Source organism: Setaria italica, chromosome VII (genome assembly GCF_000263155.2).
Source record: "Setaria italica strain Yugu1 chromosome VII, Setaria_italica_v2.0, whole genome shotgun sequence".
NCBI lineage: Eukaryota > Viridiplantae > Streptophyta > Magnoliopsida > Poales > Poaceae > Setaria > Setaria italica.
Genome location: NC_028456.1, coordinates 1,278,575 through 1,298,932, shown reverse-complemented (window position 1 = coordinate 1,298,932; position 20,358 = coordinate 1,278,575). Strand labels below are relative to the sequence as shown.

General features: G+C 42.0%; 1 pseudogene; it reads right to left on the bottom strand.

Annotated features, from left to right (window-relative positions):
• Window positions 1-4,642: 4,642 nt before the first annotated feature.
• LOC101778187 lies at window positions 4,643-6,897 on the bottom strand (annotated as a pseudogene).
• Between the last annotated feature and the right edge of the window lie 13,461 nt (window positions 6,898-20,358).

Genomic DNA, 20,358 nt, shown 5'->3' with positions numbered 1-20,358 from the left:
TCATAGTCATGCAACAATCATCCCTAGTCGCTTCATATATGGAGGAGCACAAGGCTATTGTACGGTCCTCAAACCAAGGGAAGACTGAGGCCTGGATCACATGTCATCACATTGACACTTTCTCCTCTTGGTTGCGGCGACGATTGATGGGTGATGACACGATTGAAGAACAACTAGCATGGTTGGCTAGGGGTCCATCTATTTCAGTATCAACATTCTAAGGATACGAGATAAATGGGTACACATTTTACACAAGAGCCCAAGACCAAAAGATCACAAACCAAAGTAGTGGTGTCCGTATAGATGCAATAGACAATAATGGAAAAAAAAAGACAGATACTATAGTGTCATTGAGGAGATATGGGAACTAGACTATGGACCTTTGAAAATCCCTCTATTTCGGTGCTAATGGGTGAAACTTACTGGAGGAGGTGTAACCATGACAACTATGGAATGACAATAGTGGATCCCAACAAGATTGGATACAGAGATGGACCATTCATCCTAGCCAATGATGTGACTCAAGTTTTCTACATGAAGGACATATCAATCAAACCAATAAGGAAGGGTGCTAATAAGTCAGATGATCAGCCAAAGCGCCACATTGTTCTTCCAGGGAAAAGAAAAATCGTTGGAGTTGAGGACAAGACTGACATTTTAGAAGATTATGATCAGTTCGATGATCTTCCTCCATTTTCAGTTGAGGTTGACCCAAGCATCATGTTAGCCAAAGAGGTCACTCCATACTTACACCGCGATCACAACCAAGGGACGTTCAACAAGAGGAAGGTTATTAACATTCCATTAGATGATGTTGTGTAATGTATTAGAACCATTATGCTGTATTTTGTGGTCAAGTGAAAAATTAATGTAATAACACATTGTAATGATATGTAATGTATTGTGGTCAAGTGACAAAATTTTGTGGTCAAGTGACAAAGTAATGTTATTACATTCTATGGAGTTATTAAACAAGAACTAATTTTTGCCTGGAGGTATAGAAATTATTATATGTAAATATTATTTGAATTATATACTTATCAAGATTATTGGGAATTATAGTTCTTTCATTTTCAGCCATCTGGATCGAGCAGCAGGTCTAAATGGAAATGAGGCAAGAAGAGGAAGTTAGAGGGTCGTATCATCATCACGAAAATTAATGAAGATGGTGAATCAATTATTCCACACAATGCTATGACCAAATTGGTGAATCAAATTGAGTTTCTTGTTAGAGATAACATCCCAGTAAGCTTTCACAATTGGAAAAGCCATGAAATCGGTGAAAGCGTCGCTTCCACAAGCATGGTCCCCATAAGCGTAGTCCTTGAGAGAGAAAAGGAAATGATATGGGAACATATAAAAGAAAAATTCACGTTCGAAGGTGTAGATGAAGCAAAAGTGAAAGATTGGAACTTTCGGAAGGGTGCAATTATTTTTCAGACATACAAGAAGAACTTGAACAAAGACTACATAAAGAAGGGCCTTACACCAGATTTCACGAAGCACCTGAAGTTAAGAGATTATTGAAATTTATTTGTGCAGTTCAAGCAGTCGCAAAAGAGCACTATGGCAACTAAAACTAACATCGACAATGCTCAGAAGAAGAAATACTTTCAACATCTTAGGCCAGGAGGTTACAAGAAGGGGATCACCAAATGGCAGAGGATGGAAGATGACATAATTGCTAGGGGAATAGTATTGTAGACTCTCGAATGGTTGGAGCAAGCAAAGAATTCGTATTATGCTCATGGCGGCACGCTCAATCCTTAAGATGCATCATTTGTGTTCGACCAAGAATTATGAGAAGCGGCTACGAGGCTTGTTGAGTTAATAAAGGCAACGATCGAAGGATCTTTTGTGCCTGATCAAGAGAAGGATGAGCTAACTATGGCCCTAGGTAATCCAGAACACCCTGGATGTTGCCTAGGCAAAGGAGTAATTTCATGGAAGTTTGCCTTTCGTGAGCACATTGATTCATACAGAAGTCGCCAAAGAAGTAAGGCTAAACACACACAACAGTTGTGAGAGTTGCAAGAACACGTAGCTATAATAGAGGCAAGAATGGAGGAAGCAATTGATCAGTGTGTGGCTCTAGCTCTTAGCAAACAAGCTAGTGAACAAGGAGCTGCAGCATCAGGGGCTAATGTCGACGTAAGCCCCTCTTGGTGTCGAAGCAGCATCGCTTCCACGGAAGCCCCAGCTGGAGGATCTTCTGACATATTTAAGGACAGCCAATGCCACTCCGTGGACGACATCACTGGGAGAGCCCCTTGTGAGTTTGTTACTCTTGTGAAAAACAAGCTCATCGTGGTGGCTTATGGTGTGGCTGAACAACCAATACAAGGCCAAACAATTCATGGCGTGGAGATTCCAGATCGCGGTTACGCCAAAGTTGGGATAGACCGAGTGGTTGACGGTTGGGATGACCTAGAACTGGAGATCCCTGGAGGTGATGGGAAAAAGAATCTAGGAGAAGCCATCCATTGTTGGATTCTATGGCCCAAGCGCTACATAAGGATTACGCAGCCGAATCCCTCAACGTTGGGATCATCTCCTCAAGGCTCAAGGGCAAAATCACCTATGCCATCTGCCAAGGCACCCTCTCCACTACCAGAAAGGGATCCTAGCATGAGTCCAACAGCTGACGGGATCCTAGCATGAGTCCACATCCCCCTATTGTGAGCAAGGCTACACAGCGAAAAACACCTTTAGTTCCACCTACTACGGCTATGAAGAAGCAGAATAACCTAAAGGAGATGCAACCAGAGCCCAAGAAACTTTGTGATATGACTGATGTGGAACTCCACGCAGTAGTAGATGCTCAAGTTAAAGCTTACTTCGCACCAAAGCCTCCTGTGAAGAAAGATCCACCGCTTGATAAGGTTAAACTTCGGGCTTTCATTAGAAGCATGAAGAAAAAGGCAGAGAAACCACCGCTATCTGACTACAGCCGACAAATAACAAAGGCTTTTTAGAAGAAGAAGAAAAAGTGGGTCAAGTATTCTAGCTCAAAACCCAATCCAACCAATCGATTGCCCCGCTCCAGGTGCTTTCGGAGTTTGATCAGAACCTGCTTCAATTCGTCAAAGATACAAATCTCACCCCAGCTCAACTTCAAGGGGAGAATCACGTCCCAAAGCACCCTGGGTCTGCTAAATGGAAATATGAGTTAGGGAAACCACTTGTGTGGCTGCAGTTGGTGGACCATCTTCCAACGAAGATGTACAAATTGCACCAATCGTACATGGAGGCTTCAGCCAATGGTTTACTCATGCTCGAAGTTTGGATTGGAGATCAACATTATTTCCATGGGGAAGACATTATAAATGTGCCGTTGGAGGAACTCTATTACCTTTACAATCAAGACGCACTTGACAAGTCACTCATCAGTTTCTGGGTCCTATAAGTCTTTAATTTGTTTTAAGTTCAAAACCCCTGCTCTAGTCATTGTGCAATGTCTTAACTCCTATTCGATTTTATATCATGCAGGATGGAGATTCAAACTTGTCGGAGGAAAGGATACTATGACATAGGCTTCATGGATCCGAATATTATAAACGAGTCAACTCTAAGAGATATATCAAATCAGACCTTGAAGAACATATATAATTTCCTCGACAGCCAACATTACAAGAAGTACATACTTCTACCGTACTACTTCAAGTGAGCGTGTTTCCCATCTCTTTTTTTTAACTAGCAGTTAAACATAAGATTAACTATCTTTGGCTATGCATATACATACAGCTTCCACTGGCTACTCCTTGTTATCGCAGTTGATCGAAGCAAGGTCTATGTCATGGACTCTTTGAGGAAACCAAGAGATCAATACAAAAACCTCATAGACATTATGAACAAAGTATGGACTCGCTTCCGTCGACATCACACATGTGAATTCAAGGAGGAACTTGATTTCAAGCCTAAATTCCCGATATGTGTTGAATTTCCATATCTCGTGACACTTCCTTAAACACAACAAATATTTCATAACTTCTTTTGCCATATATATAGTGTTTGAGATAGAATCTGGGGAACAATTTAGGCGGATACTACGTATGTGAGTTCATCCATGGCTTTGTAGGCCCGAAGCGTGTGACGGACCACGAAATCAGAGTACATATACAAATTTCTTAACAATAAATTAGTTCTAATTGTGCAGATCTATTGATCTACTATGTAATAACATTTGCCAATGACACAGATGAGAGACATGAAGGAAGCACTCCTCAAGACGGAAAAAATCAGGGCAATTCAAGAACAATTCAGTGGATTTCTTCTAGACGAGGTAGTAAATCCAACGGGGGAGTTCCATAATGATGGATCAAATCTGTATCACCGTTAGGACTCAGGTTCAAAATAGTTGATCCGAAATGTTGAACTTGGAAAGTTGATGCACTGTAATATTATTCATATATGTGTATGCACAATATATCTATATATATAATATTATCTCAAATGTAATATCATAGATAAATACAACTTTATATATATTAGCGTATTAGAACTAGTATACGCAAAGTAAACAAATATGAAACACTAATATAGAATAAAGAAACAGAAAAGAAAATGAGAAAAGAAATAGAAAAAAATAAATTAGTACCGGTACTAAAGGACCCTTTGGTACAGGTTATTTCAACCGGTACTAAAGGCCCCCCTTTGTACCGAATTAGCAAATACCGGTTGCGCAACCGGTACTAAAGGGGGGCTACGAACTGGTACTGATGGAGCTTTCCCGAGCAGTGTCAGCAATTGAAACAACACATAGTTACTAGATATATATGTACTATGGATTCAATTATTAATATGCTTATATATGTCTAGCTTGGGCTATGCATGGAACCAGCAGCGCCCAAGATCAAGCCGACTGTGATCATAGCAGGTCGTTGCCAACGCTGGTTGCCGTGGCGCAGAAGCTTCGGGTACCTTAGTAAAGCGGCCTCTCAATCGGGGTCTCATCTCTGCATAGGCTTTCCTGGATGCATATCGTATTTGCTTCTCATAGCGCCTCCTCGTCCTCTTCTCCTTGTACCTCATCAGCTTTGCCTCCCTTTCCATTGATGGATCGGCTGGCCTTTGCAGCTGATTGTTGATCAGGATTGGCTCCTTGAGCCTCGAGCTTGCAGCATCAGTGAATGTGCTCCCACAGAATGACATCTGCATGCAATAAGAATTTAAATCATAGGAAAAAGGACAAGGTATATATGCAGATAATTTAGTCGAGCAAAAAATGTGTCAAAATAGGCCTACTTATGCGTGAGCCATGAACATCAGACATTGCCTAGCTGGGACGATTTGGGATCCTAAAATAGATCTAAAGCCAATGCGACAGCGTTTGTTATCACTCCTACTTGTTCCTATATATTGATGCAAATGATTAAGTTGTTTCTATTTATATGCTTCCGAAATGCATCCATTGATCATGTATTACAGCAAAATATAAACATCCAATCTGTCAGTTAACCACATAAAATGAGACAGCTTATTACCTATTTCATCAATCTTAGGCAAGGACATACCTTCAGGATCGATGTATAGACACTAGATGGATATATCATATATACATGTAAAAAATTTGACATATCATGTTTACTTTGCGAGCATTCTTTCTTGGTGTCTTTAATATACAATCAAACAAGTCAGATCAGCTAACTAGCTAGCAAGGTAGATATATCACTGAACATACCTAATATGCATATTTATGGTTGATTTCTCGCATATATACATATCATCAGCGCCTAATTAAAAGACCTATATATATCCTGGAGCATAGCTTTAATTTTCAAGATGAAAACACACTCCAATAAGTAGTGAAAAAATGGAAAAAAGGAAACCTATACAGTTTTCTCCTTTTATTTAATAGAATTTGTTGAGTTGCTACAAAGACATATAGATTTGATGGCAAGATTGTATAATCAACACAAGTATAATACTATATTTGCCTTTCTCCATATATATTTCCCCTCCACAAGGGAATATCTCCACCGTGATTAATTTCCGTCTCAGTCCTCGGAGTGTATGAGTTATTAGTTTGCTTTGATAGAATTTTATGTGTCGATTCTCACAACAAACCAGCACACCGCTTTGTATGTTGCTTGCTTAAAAAACAAGCCAGAATCCCTAAATTTAAGTAGAAAAACAACATCAGCCCTCGCCACCAAAAGGTTAAGGCCCAAGAATCTTTCGCGGTTGGATCAATTTTAACAAGGCATGTACACAAGAACCACATGTGGTGTGGAGCTCAAGAAGAAGCAAATAGAAAAAACAACCAAAGAAAGAACTGTGACCAACAATTAAGCACAGAAAAGAAGCAACAGTTGCCAAGTGAACCGACCGGAGATTCTTTCGAACCGCTACTACTTACGATGGTGGCGCTTGCTGCTGTCTCCGTGTGCGGGGCGCCGCCGCCAAGTCCCAGCCTGGCGTCCACCTCTCCCTGGCCAAGCGACACCTCAAAGGTGAGCCCTTTCCCGGGGTGGTACTGCGGCCCAAACGGATCAAACGCAGGTGGCCTCTGGTAAGGCTGGTTCTCAACTGGGGACTGGTCATCGCCGACGGCGGGCGGCGGGTCATCGAAGAGCCAGGCGATGCTTTCGTGGTCGTCCTGTCCGAAGAACTGGAACTCGTGCAGGCTCCCCGGTGGCTGCTGCGTACCGGGCTGATGATGATCATGAACCTCGCCGGTGAAGATGGAGAAGGCGGCTCGGCTGTCGTCTGCTCCGGCGTGCAAGAGGTGTGGGCAGCAGGCGGACGCGCCGCACGCGCTGCACGTTGGCCCCGACATGGATCGATCGATCGATCGAAGAGGCTTCTTGTCAATTGAGATGGTGTGGAGGAGGAACAAGATGCTAGGGTTGCTGGTCATAATGCCATGGGGGGCAGCAGCACAGCAGCTAATAAATGCTAGTTACGAGACAAAAGCAAAGGCAAGGCAAAGAGGGGATAAAAAAAAGCTAGCAGATGACGACCGGTGCAGGGCAAGCCAATGTGCGGGGCGGAAGAGATATGAGCGATCGCCTCTGCATTTCTCACGTGGACGATTCCGCGCCACCTTTTTTGACGTGCCTGAGGGAGATAAGCTGTCTCCTCCCTATTGGTCCATCTCGCTGAGCCGCGCATCATATATTCCTTTTAGCTACCTAGTTTGTGCTCACTTTATAATTCTAGTTCTTTTACCATTTCTGGCATGAAATCATAGTGTATATTCATCACGATAACAGCAATTTATATAAACTACACATACAGTTATGGACGACATAACTCTTATATCTGCAACTCAATTTTTGTCGTTAAACACAGAGACATGAATACTAGGAATAATTCTTATGCAATAGTATTTATATTAAATCCTCCATTCAATTCAATCTTATCCGTTTCTAACCAAGTGATCGCAGAAGGCAGACCGGTAGAGGAATCAAAATATTTAGGCATGATTGTAGTATATTATCACCAGTGTTCACAATGGTATGCATATCAAAGAGATACATATAAAGAAATACCCCATCCCTTTTTATAAATATACGATGTTTAGGACAAGCTCAATAAATTAACTAATTAGTTTGATAGAACGTAACGAAGGAATCATGCCATGCGGCAAAGAAGAAGTTGTTCTAATTTTCATATGCCAAGATAGGGACTTGTGGCATCGCCTCTGTACCAACCGACAAGGTTCATAACCTTGGAAAGTCAGCAGTAAGCTAAAAGTAGACATTCCTGGAAATGAAATGAACCAACAGACTACCAAGAGATCAAGTGGCAAAACATTTCAATAAAAAAATGAAGTGGAGTCTATAGGCCAAGTTGCATTGTTTCCATTAACTAAGGCTGTATATATCTATTGGTGCACTTATTTGGTCTCTTTTATTGACTGTTGAATGGTCCAGCGTGTTTTATTCCCATGTGGTGATGAAATATTGCCTCCTATATTTTGCCTATATAGATTATGTTTCAGCTTATTGTCTTAAGAAACTGCCAAAATATATTGCTAGGGAAAGCGCCTTCAGTACCGGGTTCAAACCCCCCTTTAGTACCGGTTGTGCAACTGGTATTGCTAAGTCGGTACTAAAGGGGGTCCTGGCTGCCATGTCGCGCGTGGTCGAGGCCAATTTAGTACCAGTTGGTCTCCCCAACTGGTACTAAATTCTTTTTTCTTTTTTGTTTCTTTTCTCATTTTTCTTTTCTATTTCTTTATTCTATATTAGTATTTCGTATTTGTTTCCTTTACATATACTGCTCTAATATGCTAATATATATAAAGTTGTATTTGATTTATAATATTACATTTGAGATAATATTATACATAGACATATTGTGCATACACATATATGAATAATATTACATTGCATCAACTTTCCAAGATCAACATTTTGGATCAACTATTCTGAACCCGAGTCCAAACGATGATGTAGATTTGGTCCATCATTGTGGAACTCAACCGCTAGATTTACTACCTCGTCCAGAAGAAATCCACTGAGTGGTTCTTGAATTGCCCTAATTTTTTTCCATCTTGAGGAGTTTTTCCTTCATGTGCATAATCTATGCCATTAGAAAAGGTTATTATATTAGATCAATGGATATGTACAATTAGAACTAATTTATTGTTAAGAAATTTGTATATGTACTCTGAATTCGTGGTCAGCTATACGCTTGGGACGTACAAAGCTATGGATGAACTCACATATGTAATATCCGCATAAATTATTCCCCGGATTCTATCTCTAACACTATATATATGGCAAAAGAAGTTATGAAGTATTAGTTGTGTTCAAGGAAGTGACACGAGATGTGCAAATTCAATACATACTGGGAATTCAGAGTGGATATGAAGTTGCTCCTTGAATTCACCTGAGTGACGTTTATGGAAGCGAGCCCATGCTCTGTTAAGCATGTCTATGAGGTTGGTGCATTGATTTCTTGATCTCCTCGGAGAGTCCAGGATATAGACCATGCTTCGATCAACCGTGATAACAAGGAGTATCCAGTGGAACCTGTACATATATGCATAGTGAAAAGATATTTAGTCTTATTTTTGACTGCTAGTTCAAAAAATAAAAGAGATAGGAAACACGCTCACTTGAAGTTGTAAGGCAAAAGTATGTAATTCTTGTAATGTTGCTGTCCAAGAAATTATATATATTCTTTAAGGTCCGATTTGGTTTATCTCTTACATTTGCCTCATTTATAACATCCAGGTCCATGAAACTGGCATCATACATCCTATCCTCTGGCAAGCTTGAATCTTCATCCTGCATGATACAAATAGAATAGGAGATAAGACATCGCACAATGACTAGAGCAGAGATTTTGAAGTTAGAGAAAATTAAACACTACAGAACCCAGGAACTGATGAGTGATTTGTCAAGTGCGTCTTGATTGTAAGGGAAATAAAGTTCCTCGAGTGGCACATTTATAATGGCATCACCACAGAAATAATGTTGATCTCCAATCCGAACTTCTAGCATGAGTAAACCAGTGGCTAAAGCCTCCATGTACCATTAGTGCAATTTGTACATCTTCGTTGGAAGACGGTCCGCCAACTATGGCCACACAAGCTCTTTCCGTAACTCAAATTTCCATTTTCTAGCCCCAGGGTGCTTTGAGATGTGATCCTCCCTCGAAGTTGAGCTACGGTGAGATTTGTATCTTTGGCGAATAGAAGCAGGTTGTTATCAAACTCCGAAAGCACCTGGAGCGAGGCAATCGATTGGTTGGATTGGGTTCCAAGCTGTGGAATACTTGATCCACTTTTCTTCTTCTTTTGAAAAGCCTTTGTTATAGTGCAGTCGTAGTCAGATAACGGTGTTTTCTCTAGCCTTTTCTTTTTCTCCAACTCCATGCGTCTAATGAAAGCCCAAAATTTAACCTTATCAAGTGGTGGATCTTTCTTCACGGGAGGCTTTGGTGCGAATTGAGCTTTAACCTGAGCATCCACTACTGCGTTGAGTTCCGCATCAGTCATATCATAAGGTTTCTCGGGCTCTGGTTGCTTCTCCTTCAGCTTCTTCTGCTTCTTCTTTGTAGCCTTGTGCATAATAGGGGAAGGTGGACTCATGCTAGGATCCCTATCAGCTGGTGAAGTGCATGGACTCATGATATGATCCCTATTAGCTAGTGGACTCATGCTAGGATCCTTGTTAGCTAGTGGTGAGGGTGCCTTAGTAGATAGCGTAGGTGATCTTGCCCTTGAGCTCTGAGGAGATGATCCCAACGTCGGGGGATTCTGTTGCAAAATTCTTATGTAGCACTTGGGCCATAGAATCCAACCATGGATGGCTTGTCCTAGATTCTTTTCGTTGTCACCTCCAGGTACCTCAGTTCAAGGTCATCCCAACCGTCGACCACTCGGTCCACCCCAACTTTGGCATAACCATGAGCTAGAATCTCCATGCCATGAATTGTTTGGCCTTGTATCGGTTGTCCAGCCACACCATAAGCCACCACGATGAGCTTTTTTTTCATGAGAGTAACAAGCACACGGGGGCCCCTCCCAGTGATGTCGTCCATGGGGTGGCCTCAACCATGTCAGAAGATCATCCAGCTGGGGCTTCTGTGGAAGCGACGCTGCTTTGACGCTAAGAAGGGCTTACGTCGACATTAGCCCGTGATGCTGTAGCTGCTTGTTCACTGGCTTATTTGCTAAGAGCTAGAGCCACACACCGATTGATTGTTTCCTCCATTCTTGCCTTTGTCAAAGCTACGTGTTCTTGCAACTCTCACGGTTATCGTACTTGTTCGACCTTACTTCTTTGGTGACTTCTGTAGGAATCAATGTGCTCACGAAAGGCAAACTTCCATGGAATTACTCCTTTGCCTCGGCAACGTCTAGGGTGTTCTAGATTACCTAGTGCCATAGTCAGCTCGTCCTTCTCTCGATCAGGCACGAAAGATCCTTCGGCATTAGCCTTTATAAACTCAACAAGCCTCATAGCTGCTTCTCTTAATTGTTGCCTGAACACAAATGATCCATCTTCGGGATTGAGCATGCCGCCATGAGCATAATACCAATGTTTTTCTCGCTCCGGCCATTCGAGAGTCGCTGGTACTATTCCCTTAGCAATTATGTCATCTTCCATCCTCTACCATTTGATGATCCCCTTCTTGTAACCTCCTGGCCTAAGACGATGAAAGTAATTCTTCTGATGAGCATTGTCATTGTTGGTTTTGGTTGCCTTAGCGCTCTTTTGCGACTGCTTGAATTGCACAAACGAATCCCAATGGTCTCTTAACTTTGGGTGCTTCGTGAAATCTGGTTAAGGCCCTTCTTTTTATAGTCTTTGTTCATGTTCTTCTTGTACGTCTGAAAAGCAATCACACCCTTCCGAAAGCTCCAGTCTTTCACTTTTGCTTCGTCTACACCTTCAAATGTGAAGTTTTCTTTTATCTATTCCCATATCATTTCCTTCTCTTGCTCAGGGACTATGCTTATGGGGATCATACTTGTGGAAGCGACGCTCTCATCGATTTCATGGCTTTTCCAATTATGAAAATTTATGGGGATGTTATCTCTAACAAGAAACCCAATTTGATTCACCAATTTGGTCTTAGCATTGTGTGGAGCAATTGGTTCACCATCTTCATCAATTTTCGTGATGATGATACAGTCCTCTAACTTCTTCTTCTTGCCTCATTTCCGTTTAGGCCTCCTGCTCGATCCAGATGGCTGAAAACGAAAGAACTATAATTCCCAATAATCTTGATAAGTAAAGAATTCAAATAATATTTACATATAATAATTGATATACCTCACCTTGTTTCCCATCATTGCCTCCCTCGGCAATCGGTTGCTCCTCATTGCCATCACCAGACATGTTGAGGTAGATGTCAGTCTCGCTATGATCGACCTCTTCATTTGGCGGATCATTCGTCCGACCTTGAGCAATCAATTCCATTAGGTATTCCTCATTCAATCAGGCCTGCTCGTCCTCTGATCATGCCACTGTAACAAATATAATATAAAAATAATTATTCTAAGATATAGTAGGCATCAACAATAAAAACAATGACTACAAAAAGAATTAAACACTTATAAAATTTGTAAATAATAGAATATAAAAGGAATTATTCTAAGAAATAGTAGGCATAAACAATAAAAAGAATGACTAAAAAATAATTAAACACTTATACAATTTGTAACAATAATAAATGACTAAAAAAAGAATGAAACACTTATACAATTTGTTACAATAAAAAGAGTGACTATTATAATAAGAATGACTATAACTTATACATATAATTAAAAAAAGACTACAAAAATGAATGACTAATAGTTATACATTTATTACAATTTGTTACAAAAAATGACTACAAAAATGAATCACTCATATTTATACATTTTGTAACAATAATTGACTACAAAAATATTGAATTTTCTACATTTTGAACTATATATACATTTTGAACGATTTGATGAATTTTGTAATAGTAAATGTCAACATCATAAAATTTCTTGGTAATTTATAAAAGTATCAAAGTAATTTTCACTTATTTCTAGACATTTCTCATAATTAACAGAATTTTGTAACATGGCATGTTGTACAATTTACAATTAATAGGCTTTTCCAAAAAGTTTTCTATAATTTCTAGCTAATTCAAGAATTTCTCTATATTTTCTAGCTAATTCAACATTTTTCTACAATTTCTAGCTAATTCATATAATGCAGAAATTAAAAAAAAATCAAAAAAGATGACATCAACCAGCCGTGGGCTTACATCAACAGAGAAGATGCGAGCCCGCAGCCAACTGCGCGTGCGCTCGTGGAGGGGTGGAGGAGGCGCCAATGGCGGAGTGGGCCGGGGGCTAGTGCCGGCGGCCGGGTCGAGGAGAACGCACGGCCGGCGGGTAGAGGAGGAGGACGACGGTGGCGGCGAAGTGGGACAGCAACGTCATCGTCGGGGGAGGAGGTGGTGGAGTGGCCGGGGCAGGTGCCGGCGGCTGGGTTGGGGAGGAGGCCAGCGGCGCGTCGTCGAAGGGGCAGCGGCCGGCGGGGAGGACGAGACCGGTGGGTAGGACACGGTAGTGAAGTGGGGGACGTCAGCACTGGTGTCGTCGGGGCAGAGGTTGGTGACGGGGATAGATCCCCAGTACCCGCAAGGAAGGAAGAAGTCGGACTCCTACTAGGATTTCCCTGTAATCCGACTAGGACTCATACCGAGTACTCCTACTAGGACTCCTTGTAATCTGACTAGTTCTCCTGCCCCTTGGAGTATATAAAGGAGGGTAGGAGTACCTAGATCAGCAGTTCACCAAAACTCACAACAAAGAACAAGATCAATACAACACACAGGACGTAGGGCATTACGCGATCTAACGGCCCGAACCTGTCTAAATCGTGTTCCTTGCGTCACCATCAACTCCTTGATTCTCGACGACACCCACCGCACCAAAAACCACCTTGGGTACTCCCTAGGTGGGTTGCCTGTCTAAAACATCGACAGCTGGCACGCCAGGTCAGGGAAGTCGCCGAGTTTCTCTGTGCGAGATCGATGGCACCAGTCATCATCAAGCCGGTGTTTGCTTTTCGAAGTGGGTGCAACCTTCATCTTCAGCTCCTAGCTTTGCATTGCTAACGGTGTTCGATCCTACCAACGCTGCATCATCAACAACCAGGAGAAGAAGCATCTCGATGAAAACTCTCTTCGACAACAAGTAGCAGATCTCGTCGAGAAAATCAACAATTTCGATCTGTTCAAACACCGAGTTCGACTACAACTCGGACTCAACCATGGCTCGGATTAGTCTGCGTGAGCTGGCAATCAAGTCACCGCGCAGACCGACTACAACTCCAAGTCGTGTTCCATTCAGACTCCGCAATGCAACCGCGGTCCATCAAGCAATCCTTACTCGAAGTCCAATCCGGACTAGAGTCAGTTGACAACTCGGATACAACTATCCGGCGAAAACTTCGACTAATTACTAGTCGAGTACGACTACTTCAACTACGTTGCGGCGCTCACCGATGACTACGGGCGGCTCGCCATCGACTACTCCGACAATGTCGCGACACTCATCGACGACTACTTTGACTACTCGTCTCGACTAGAAAACTAGTCAGGGCAGACTTCGCACCATCGACAACTAGTCAGAATTGACTCCAACTAGCCGGCTTCACCAGCAATTGTCGCAGCTTCATAGGCGACAACTTCGTCTCCCCATCTCGACTAGAAAACTAGTCGAGGGCGTCTCTCGCACCCTCGACAACTAGTTGAAATCAACTCCGGCTAGTTGGCTTCATCAACGACCGCCACGGCTTCATCAACAATCATCCACAAATCAAGCTAAGTCTCTTTTTCAACTATTTTCCAACTTGCTTTCCTCTCGCGCACAACACGCGCTCTACTCGCTGGACGGCAGCAAACTCTTGCACACCACACGCGCTCTACTCGCCGAAGGGCAGCAAACTCTTGCGCACGACACGCGCTCTACTTGCTGGAGGGCAGCAAACTCTTTCACACAATCGCGCTCTTTTTGTTGCAGTGCCGACTACTCATTTTTTGTATTCTCTTAAGGTCACTACTCTTGTCGAGCAGAACACGCCTTAACTCATGAAAACCTTAGGTGCATCTGTCATGCCTAAGCCCATACGCTATACGAGACAAAGGTCTCACACACGCAGTGGCAACAGCTACCCGGAGACTGAGAGCCTAAGCGTAACAGGCTAACTACTTGGGAAGAGTATGAACAAAATAAGAACTTGACTTGTAACTTTCATATGGATCACTGAACAAATTTCAGTAGCTTCAATACTCTGCAAATATGCTACATAATGTATGCATCTTTTCTTTCAGATCAAGCTTCAGCGACGACACTCCAGTATGCTCAGCGTACCTCCAAAGGCACAGCTAGTTCCCAAACTCGGGGGCTAAGCGCCAATCCGTACTCAGAATATCTCCAATGGCTCAGCTAGCCTCCAAAGTTTGGGGGCTAAGCGCCAAAAAGTACTCAGCGTGGTTCCTATGGCTCACTTGGTGCATATGCTCGGGGGCTGGGCACCGCGAGACTACTCAAATGATGACCTGAGTGAAGATTCAAGATCCTTGAGTTGATTACTTAATCAATTCAAGGCTCGGGGGCCGATAAGCTACACCCAAGATTTCATTCAAGCTGAAAGAAGTAGATTCAAGATTTTGACCCTCAGCATAATTCTTCGATTCAACCTAAGGCTCGGGGGCTACTCCATATGGAGTGCGACTTTCGCCGCCCTCCATATATGAAGACTACAATATCAAGATGATCAAAGGCTTTGAGCACACCATAGCCTCATGGCAGCTTTGAGAAACTTTGAAGATTCAGACGAAGTACTCGAAGAGCACCAACACTACTCACCGAATATCTTAAAGACTACTCGAAGACTGCTGCATTCGACTATAAAGTGTTTGGGGGCTTGACGGGGATAGATCCCCAATACCCGTAAGGAAGGAAGAACTCAGACTCCTACTAGGATTCCCCTATAATCCAACTAGGACTCATACGAGTACTCCTACTAGGACTCCTCCTTGTAATCCTACTAGTTTTCCTGCCCCTTGGAGTATATTAACGAGGGCAGGAGTACCTAGATCAGCAGCTCACCGAAGCTCACAACAAAGAACAAGATCAATACAACACACAGGACGTAGGGTATTACGCGATCTAGCGGCCCGAACCTGTCTAAATCGTGTTCCTTGCATCACCATCGACTCCTTGATTCTCGACAACACCCACCGCACAAAACACCACCTTGGGTACTCCCCAGGCGGGTTGCCAGTCTAAAACACTGACAGTTTGCGGCAACGGGGGCATCGATGCACGACCGGGTCGGGGAGGAGGCCGGCAGCATGTCGTCGGGGAGTAAGCGGCCGGTGAGGAGGATGTGACCAGCAGGGAGGAAGCGCGTGGCGGCTAAGTGGAGGGCAGTACCGCCGGTGTCGTTGGGGTGGAGGTTGGCGGTGACGGGGGTGACAGTGGCGACAGCGGCGACGGAGGATGTCGATCGGGGGGGGGGCGGTGGTGAAGGATCCGAAGGAGATAGGGGCGACCTCGCGGCTAAGTGTTAGGGGAGGAAGGGGATGGGCTTTTTATGCCCCCTAGTACCGAGAGTCACCCCCACACCTTTAGTACCGTTGTTGGCCACCACCCGATACTAAAGGGGGCAGAGCGCGGCAAAATGAAATTTCCCCCCTTTAGTGCCGGGTGTTTTTATCACCCGGTACTAAAGCGCTTTGTAGCCCCACTGTTTTGGCTTCCCGCCTAGACGTTTTTTTATTTTTCTTTCTTTTGCAATTGCTATTATATTCATTTATTACATAGTAAATCAAATAACATTCAAAAAATTACAAAAACAATTTGTTGGCTTGATGTTGATTAGATATACACTATAAAAATATTACATGCAGTTAAATATCAAACATAGTAAAATTATTAATTTTAACTTAGTAATAGGTTATAATGGTCATGATACTTATGTTAACTTTAAAATTCGAAAAAATAGATATTTTGACCATGCAAAAATTTAGAAAAATAGTGTCTATTGTTTCATTAACATGTTTACCATGACTTAGTCTTGTACTTATTTAATTGTACGTGAATTCATTATTTAATATTTAATGGTGCTACAAAAAATTAAAATATTTAATATTTTAACCATGCAAAAGTTAGTTCTTATTTAATACCATGCAAATAGTATTGTTAATAAAACCATAGAATACATGACATATCATTACAATGCATTATTACATTACATTATCTCTTGACCACAAAACATAGCATAATGGTTCTAACACATTACATATCATCATCTAACGAAACATTAATAACCTTCCTCTTGACGAACGTCCCTTGGTTGTGATCATGGCGTATGGAGCATCCTTTTTGGCTAACAGGATGGTTGGGTCAACATCGACTGAAAATGGAGGAAGATCATCAAACTAATCATAATCTTCTGAAATGTCAGTCTTGTCCTTAACTCCAACGATTTTTGTTTTCCCTAAAAGAACTATGTGGTGCTTTGGCTGGTCATCTGACTTATTAGCACCCTTCTTTTTTGGTTTGCTTAACATGTCCTTCACATAGAAAACTTGAGTCACATCATTGGCTAGGACGAACGGTTCGTCTCTATATCCAATCTTATTTAGGTCCACTATTGTCAGCCATAGTTGTCTGTCGTTACGCCTCCTCCAGTAAGTTTCACCCATTGGCACTGAAATAGAGGGATTTTCAAAGGTCCATAGTCGAGTTCCAATATCTCCTCAATGACACCATAGTATCTGTCTTTTTTTCCAATGTTGTCTATTGCATCTATACGAACACCACAATTTTGGTTTGTGCTTTTTTGGTCTTGGGCTCTCGTGTAAAATGTGTACCCATTTATCTCGTATCCTTGGAATGTCGATACTGAGATAAATGGACCCTTAGCCAACCATGCTAGTTGCTCTTCAATCATGTCATCACCCATCAGTCATCGCCGCAACCAAGAGGCGAAAGTGTCAATGTGATGAATTGTAATCCAGGCCTCAGTCTTCCCCCTGGTTTGAGGATCGTACAATGGTCTTGTACTCCTCCAAGTATGGAGCCACCAGGGATCATTGTTGCAGGACCGTGAAATGTGCTTTACGAAATGTACTCTCATCAATGCCCATCCGAGCTTTCCTCCATAGTGTGCCCTTTCCTTTGAGTCTCCCCTCATGGCATGATACAGGGACTCCAATCGAACATAGGTCATCAATAAATTCAACACAAAACTCAATGACCTCCTCTATTCCATATCCCTTTGTGATGCTTCCTTCTAGATGGGCACAATTACGAACATACTTCTTCAGAACAGCCATAAACCTCTCGAAACGGAACATATTGTGTAGAAATATAGGACCAAGAACAAAAATATCTTCACCAAGGTAGAGAAGGTGGGTCATGATATTAAAGAAGGAAGGTGGAAAAACCATCTCAAAGTTGACAAGGCATTGCACCATGTCATTCTACAGCTTTAGTAAATTGTTTGGATGGATTGCCTTCTGATAAATCATATTGAGGAATGCACATAACTTCACCATTGCCATTCTCACATTCTCTGGTAGGATACCCCTCAGTGCAATAGGCAGCAATTGTGTCATCAGGACGTGGTAGTCATGGGCCTTTAGATTTATGAATTTCTTCTCTTTAATATTTATTATTCCCTGTATATTCGAGGAGTAGCCCAATGGGACCTTGGTACTATTCAAGCACTCAAACATGTTTTCCTTCTCTTCCTTGTTGAGAGCGTAACCGGCAGGATACAAGTAATGTCCATCACCTCTCTTTTTCGGATGTAGGCCATCTCGTTGTTTCATACATTTCAGGTCCCAACGTGCTTCAATTGTATCCTTTGCTTTTCCATATGTACCTAGGAAGCCAAGCACGTTTATGCAAAGATCTTTCCCAATAAGGTAGCTCCAAAAATATAGACTTCTTCTTCCACATGGGTGCATGTCCGTCCTCGTCGTTCGGAACAGGTTGACTACCAGAGCCCTTGCCAAAGACTATCCTCACATCCTTTATCATAGAAAATACACATTTATCATTAAAGTGAATGGGCTTAGTATGTTTTTCTTCCTCCCCTTCAAAATGCTTCCCTTTCTTTCTAAACGGGTGCTTAGCAGGAAGAAATCGTCGATGGCCCATATACATGACCTTTCGACAGTGTTTCAAATATATGCTGCAAGTATCATCTAAACAGTGCGAGCAGGCTCGATATCCCTTGTTTGTCTGTTCGGATAGATTACCAAGCGTCAGCCAATCATTGATGGTTACGAACAACAATGCCCGTAGATTAAAAGTCTGTCTTTTGTTCTCATCCCACACACGTACACCTTCTTCCTTCCATAACAGTAAAAATTCATCAACCAACAGTCTTAGGTAAACATCAATGTCATTAACAAGTTGTTTTGGACCTTGGATATTTACCGACATCATAAGGAACTTCCGCTTCATGCACATTTAGGGCGGAAGGTTGAACATACATAAGGTTACAGGCCAAGTGCTATGACCACTACTAAACTCACCGAATGGATTGAATCCATCCGTACTTAGACCAAAACTTATGTTCCTTGCATCCTTTTCAAACTCGGGAAATTCTCTGTCAACTGTTCTCCACTAGGACCCATCAGCAGGGTGTCTGATCATTTCATCTTGCTTACGTTGTTCTTTGTTCCAACGCATCAACTTAGCATGTGCCTTATTTCTGAACAAACGCTTCAAGCATGGTACTATAGGGAAATATCACATTACCTTTGCAAGAACTTTCTTCTTGTTAGCCTGCCCTTCAACATCACGGGGTCATCTCGCCTGATCTTATAACGCAGCGCTTTGCACATATGACAAGCCTCCAATTTTTCGTATTCCTCACCGCGATAGAAGATACATTCATTAGGACATGCATGTATCTTTTGTACCTTGAAACCCAGAGGGCAACCAACCTTTTTCGCTTCGTATGTTGAAGATGACAATTTATTCCCCTCGGGAAGCATGTTCTTTATGATTTTCATTAACTCATCAAAACCCTAGTCAGAAACTCCATTTTTTGCCTTCAATTGCAGCATTTTCAATGTTGTACCCAACTTTTTGTACCCCTGTTTGCAATCTGGGTACGATAATATCTTATGATCATCTAACATATGCTCAAACTTCTTTGACTCCTTCACATTCTCGCAGTCTTCCTTTGCATCTCACAACACCTGACCTAGATCATCAGTAGGACCTTCTTCTACAACCATCTCTTCTTTATCCTAGCCCATTGCAGCATCTACAAAGGCACTTCATTGAGTCTAGTCAAGAATGTAGTTATCATCTTCTTTATCATCATCATCATCTTCCATCATAACTCCTCTTTTCCCGTGCTTGGTCCAAACAAAATAGTTAGGTATGAATCCTAAACTGTATACGTGGGCGTGAATAGTCTTTCTGGATGAGTAATCCTTCTCATTTTTGCAAATTTGGCATGGACAACAAATGAAACCAGACGGCGGCTTGTTAGCCTCTGCCAGATCGAGAAAACCACGCAAGCCATTAAATTACTTCATGAAGCATTTGTCCGTGTTATATATCTATTGCCGATCCATCTACAAAGTATTACCGAACCAAAGATATTCTGATCATCCATACAATTATACATGAAACACAACAAACAAGATACAAATACCATTAAACTCAAACGTTGCTCAAAATTTAGATAGAAATACACAAATTTAAATTTTAGACCCAAACAACATGATACATTATGACAAACTCAAATGTTTATGAAAGTTTAGATAGAAATACATAAATTTAAATTTCAGACCCAAACAATATGATACACTACGACAAACCATCCACTAAGTAGTATCTAGGAGAACTTTAAGCATCCTTGGGTGCGAAGATAA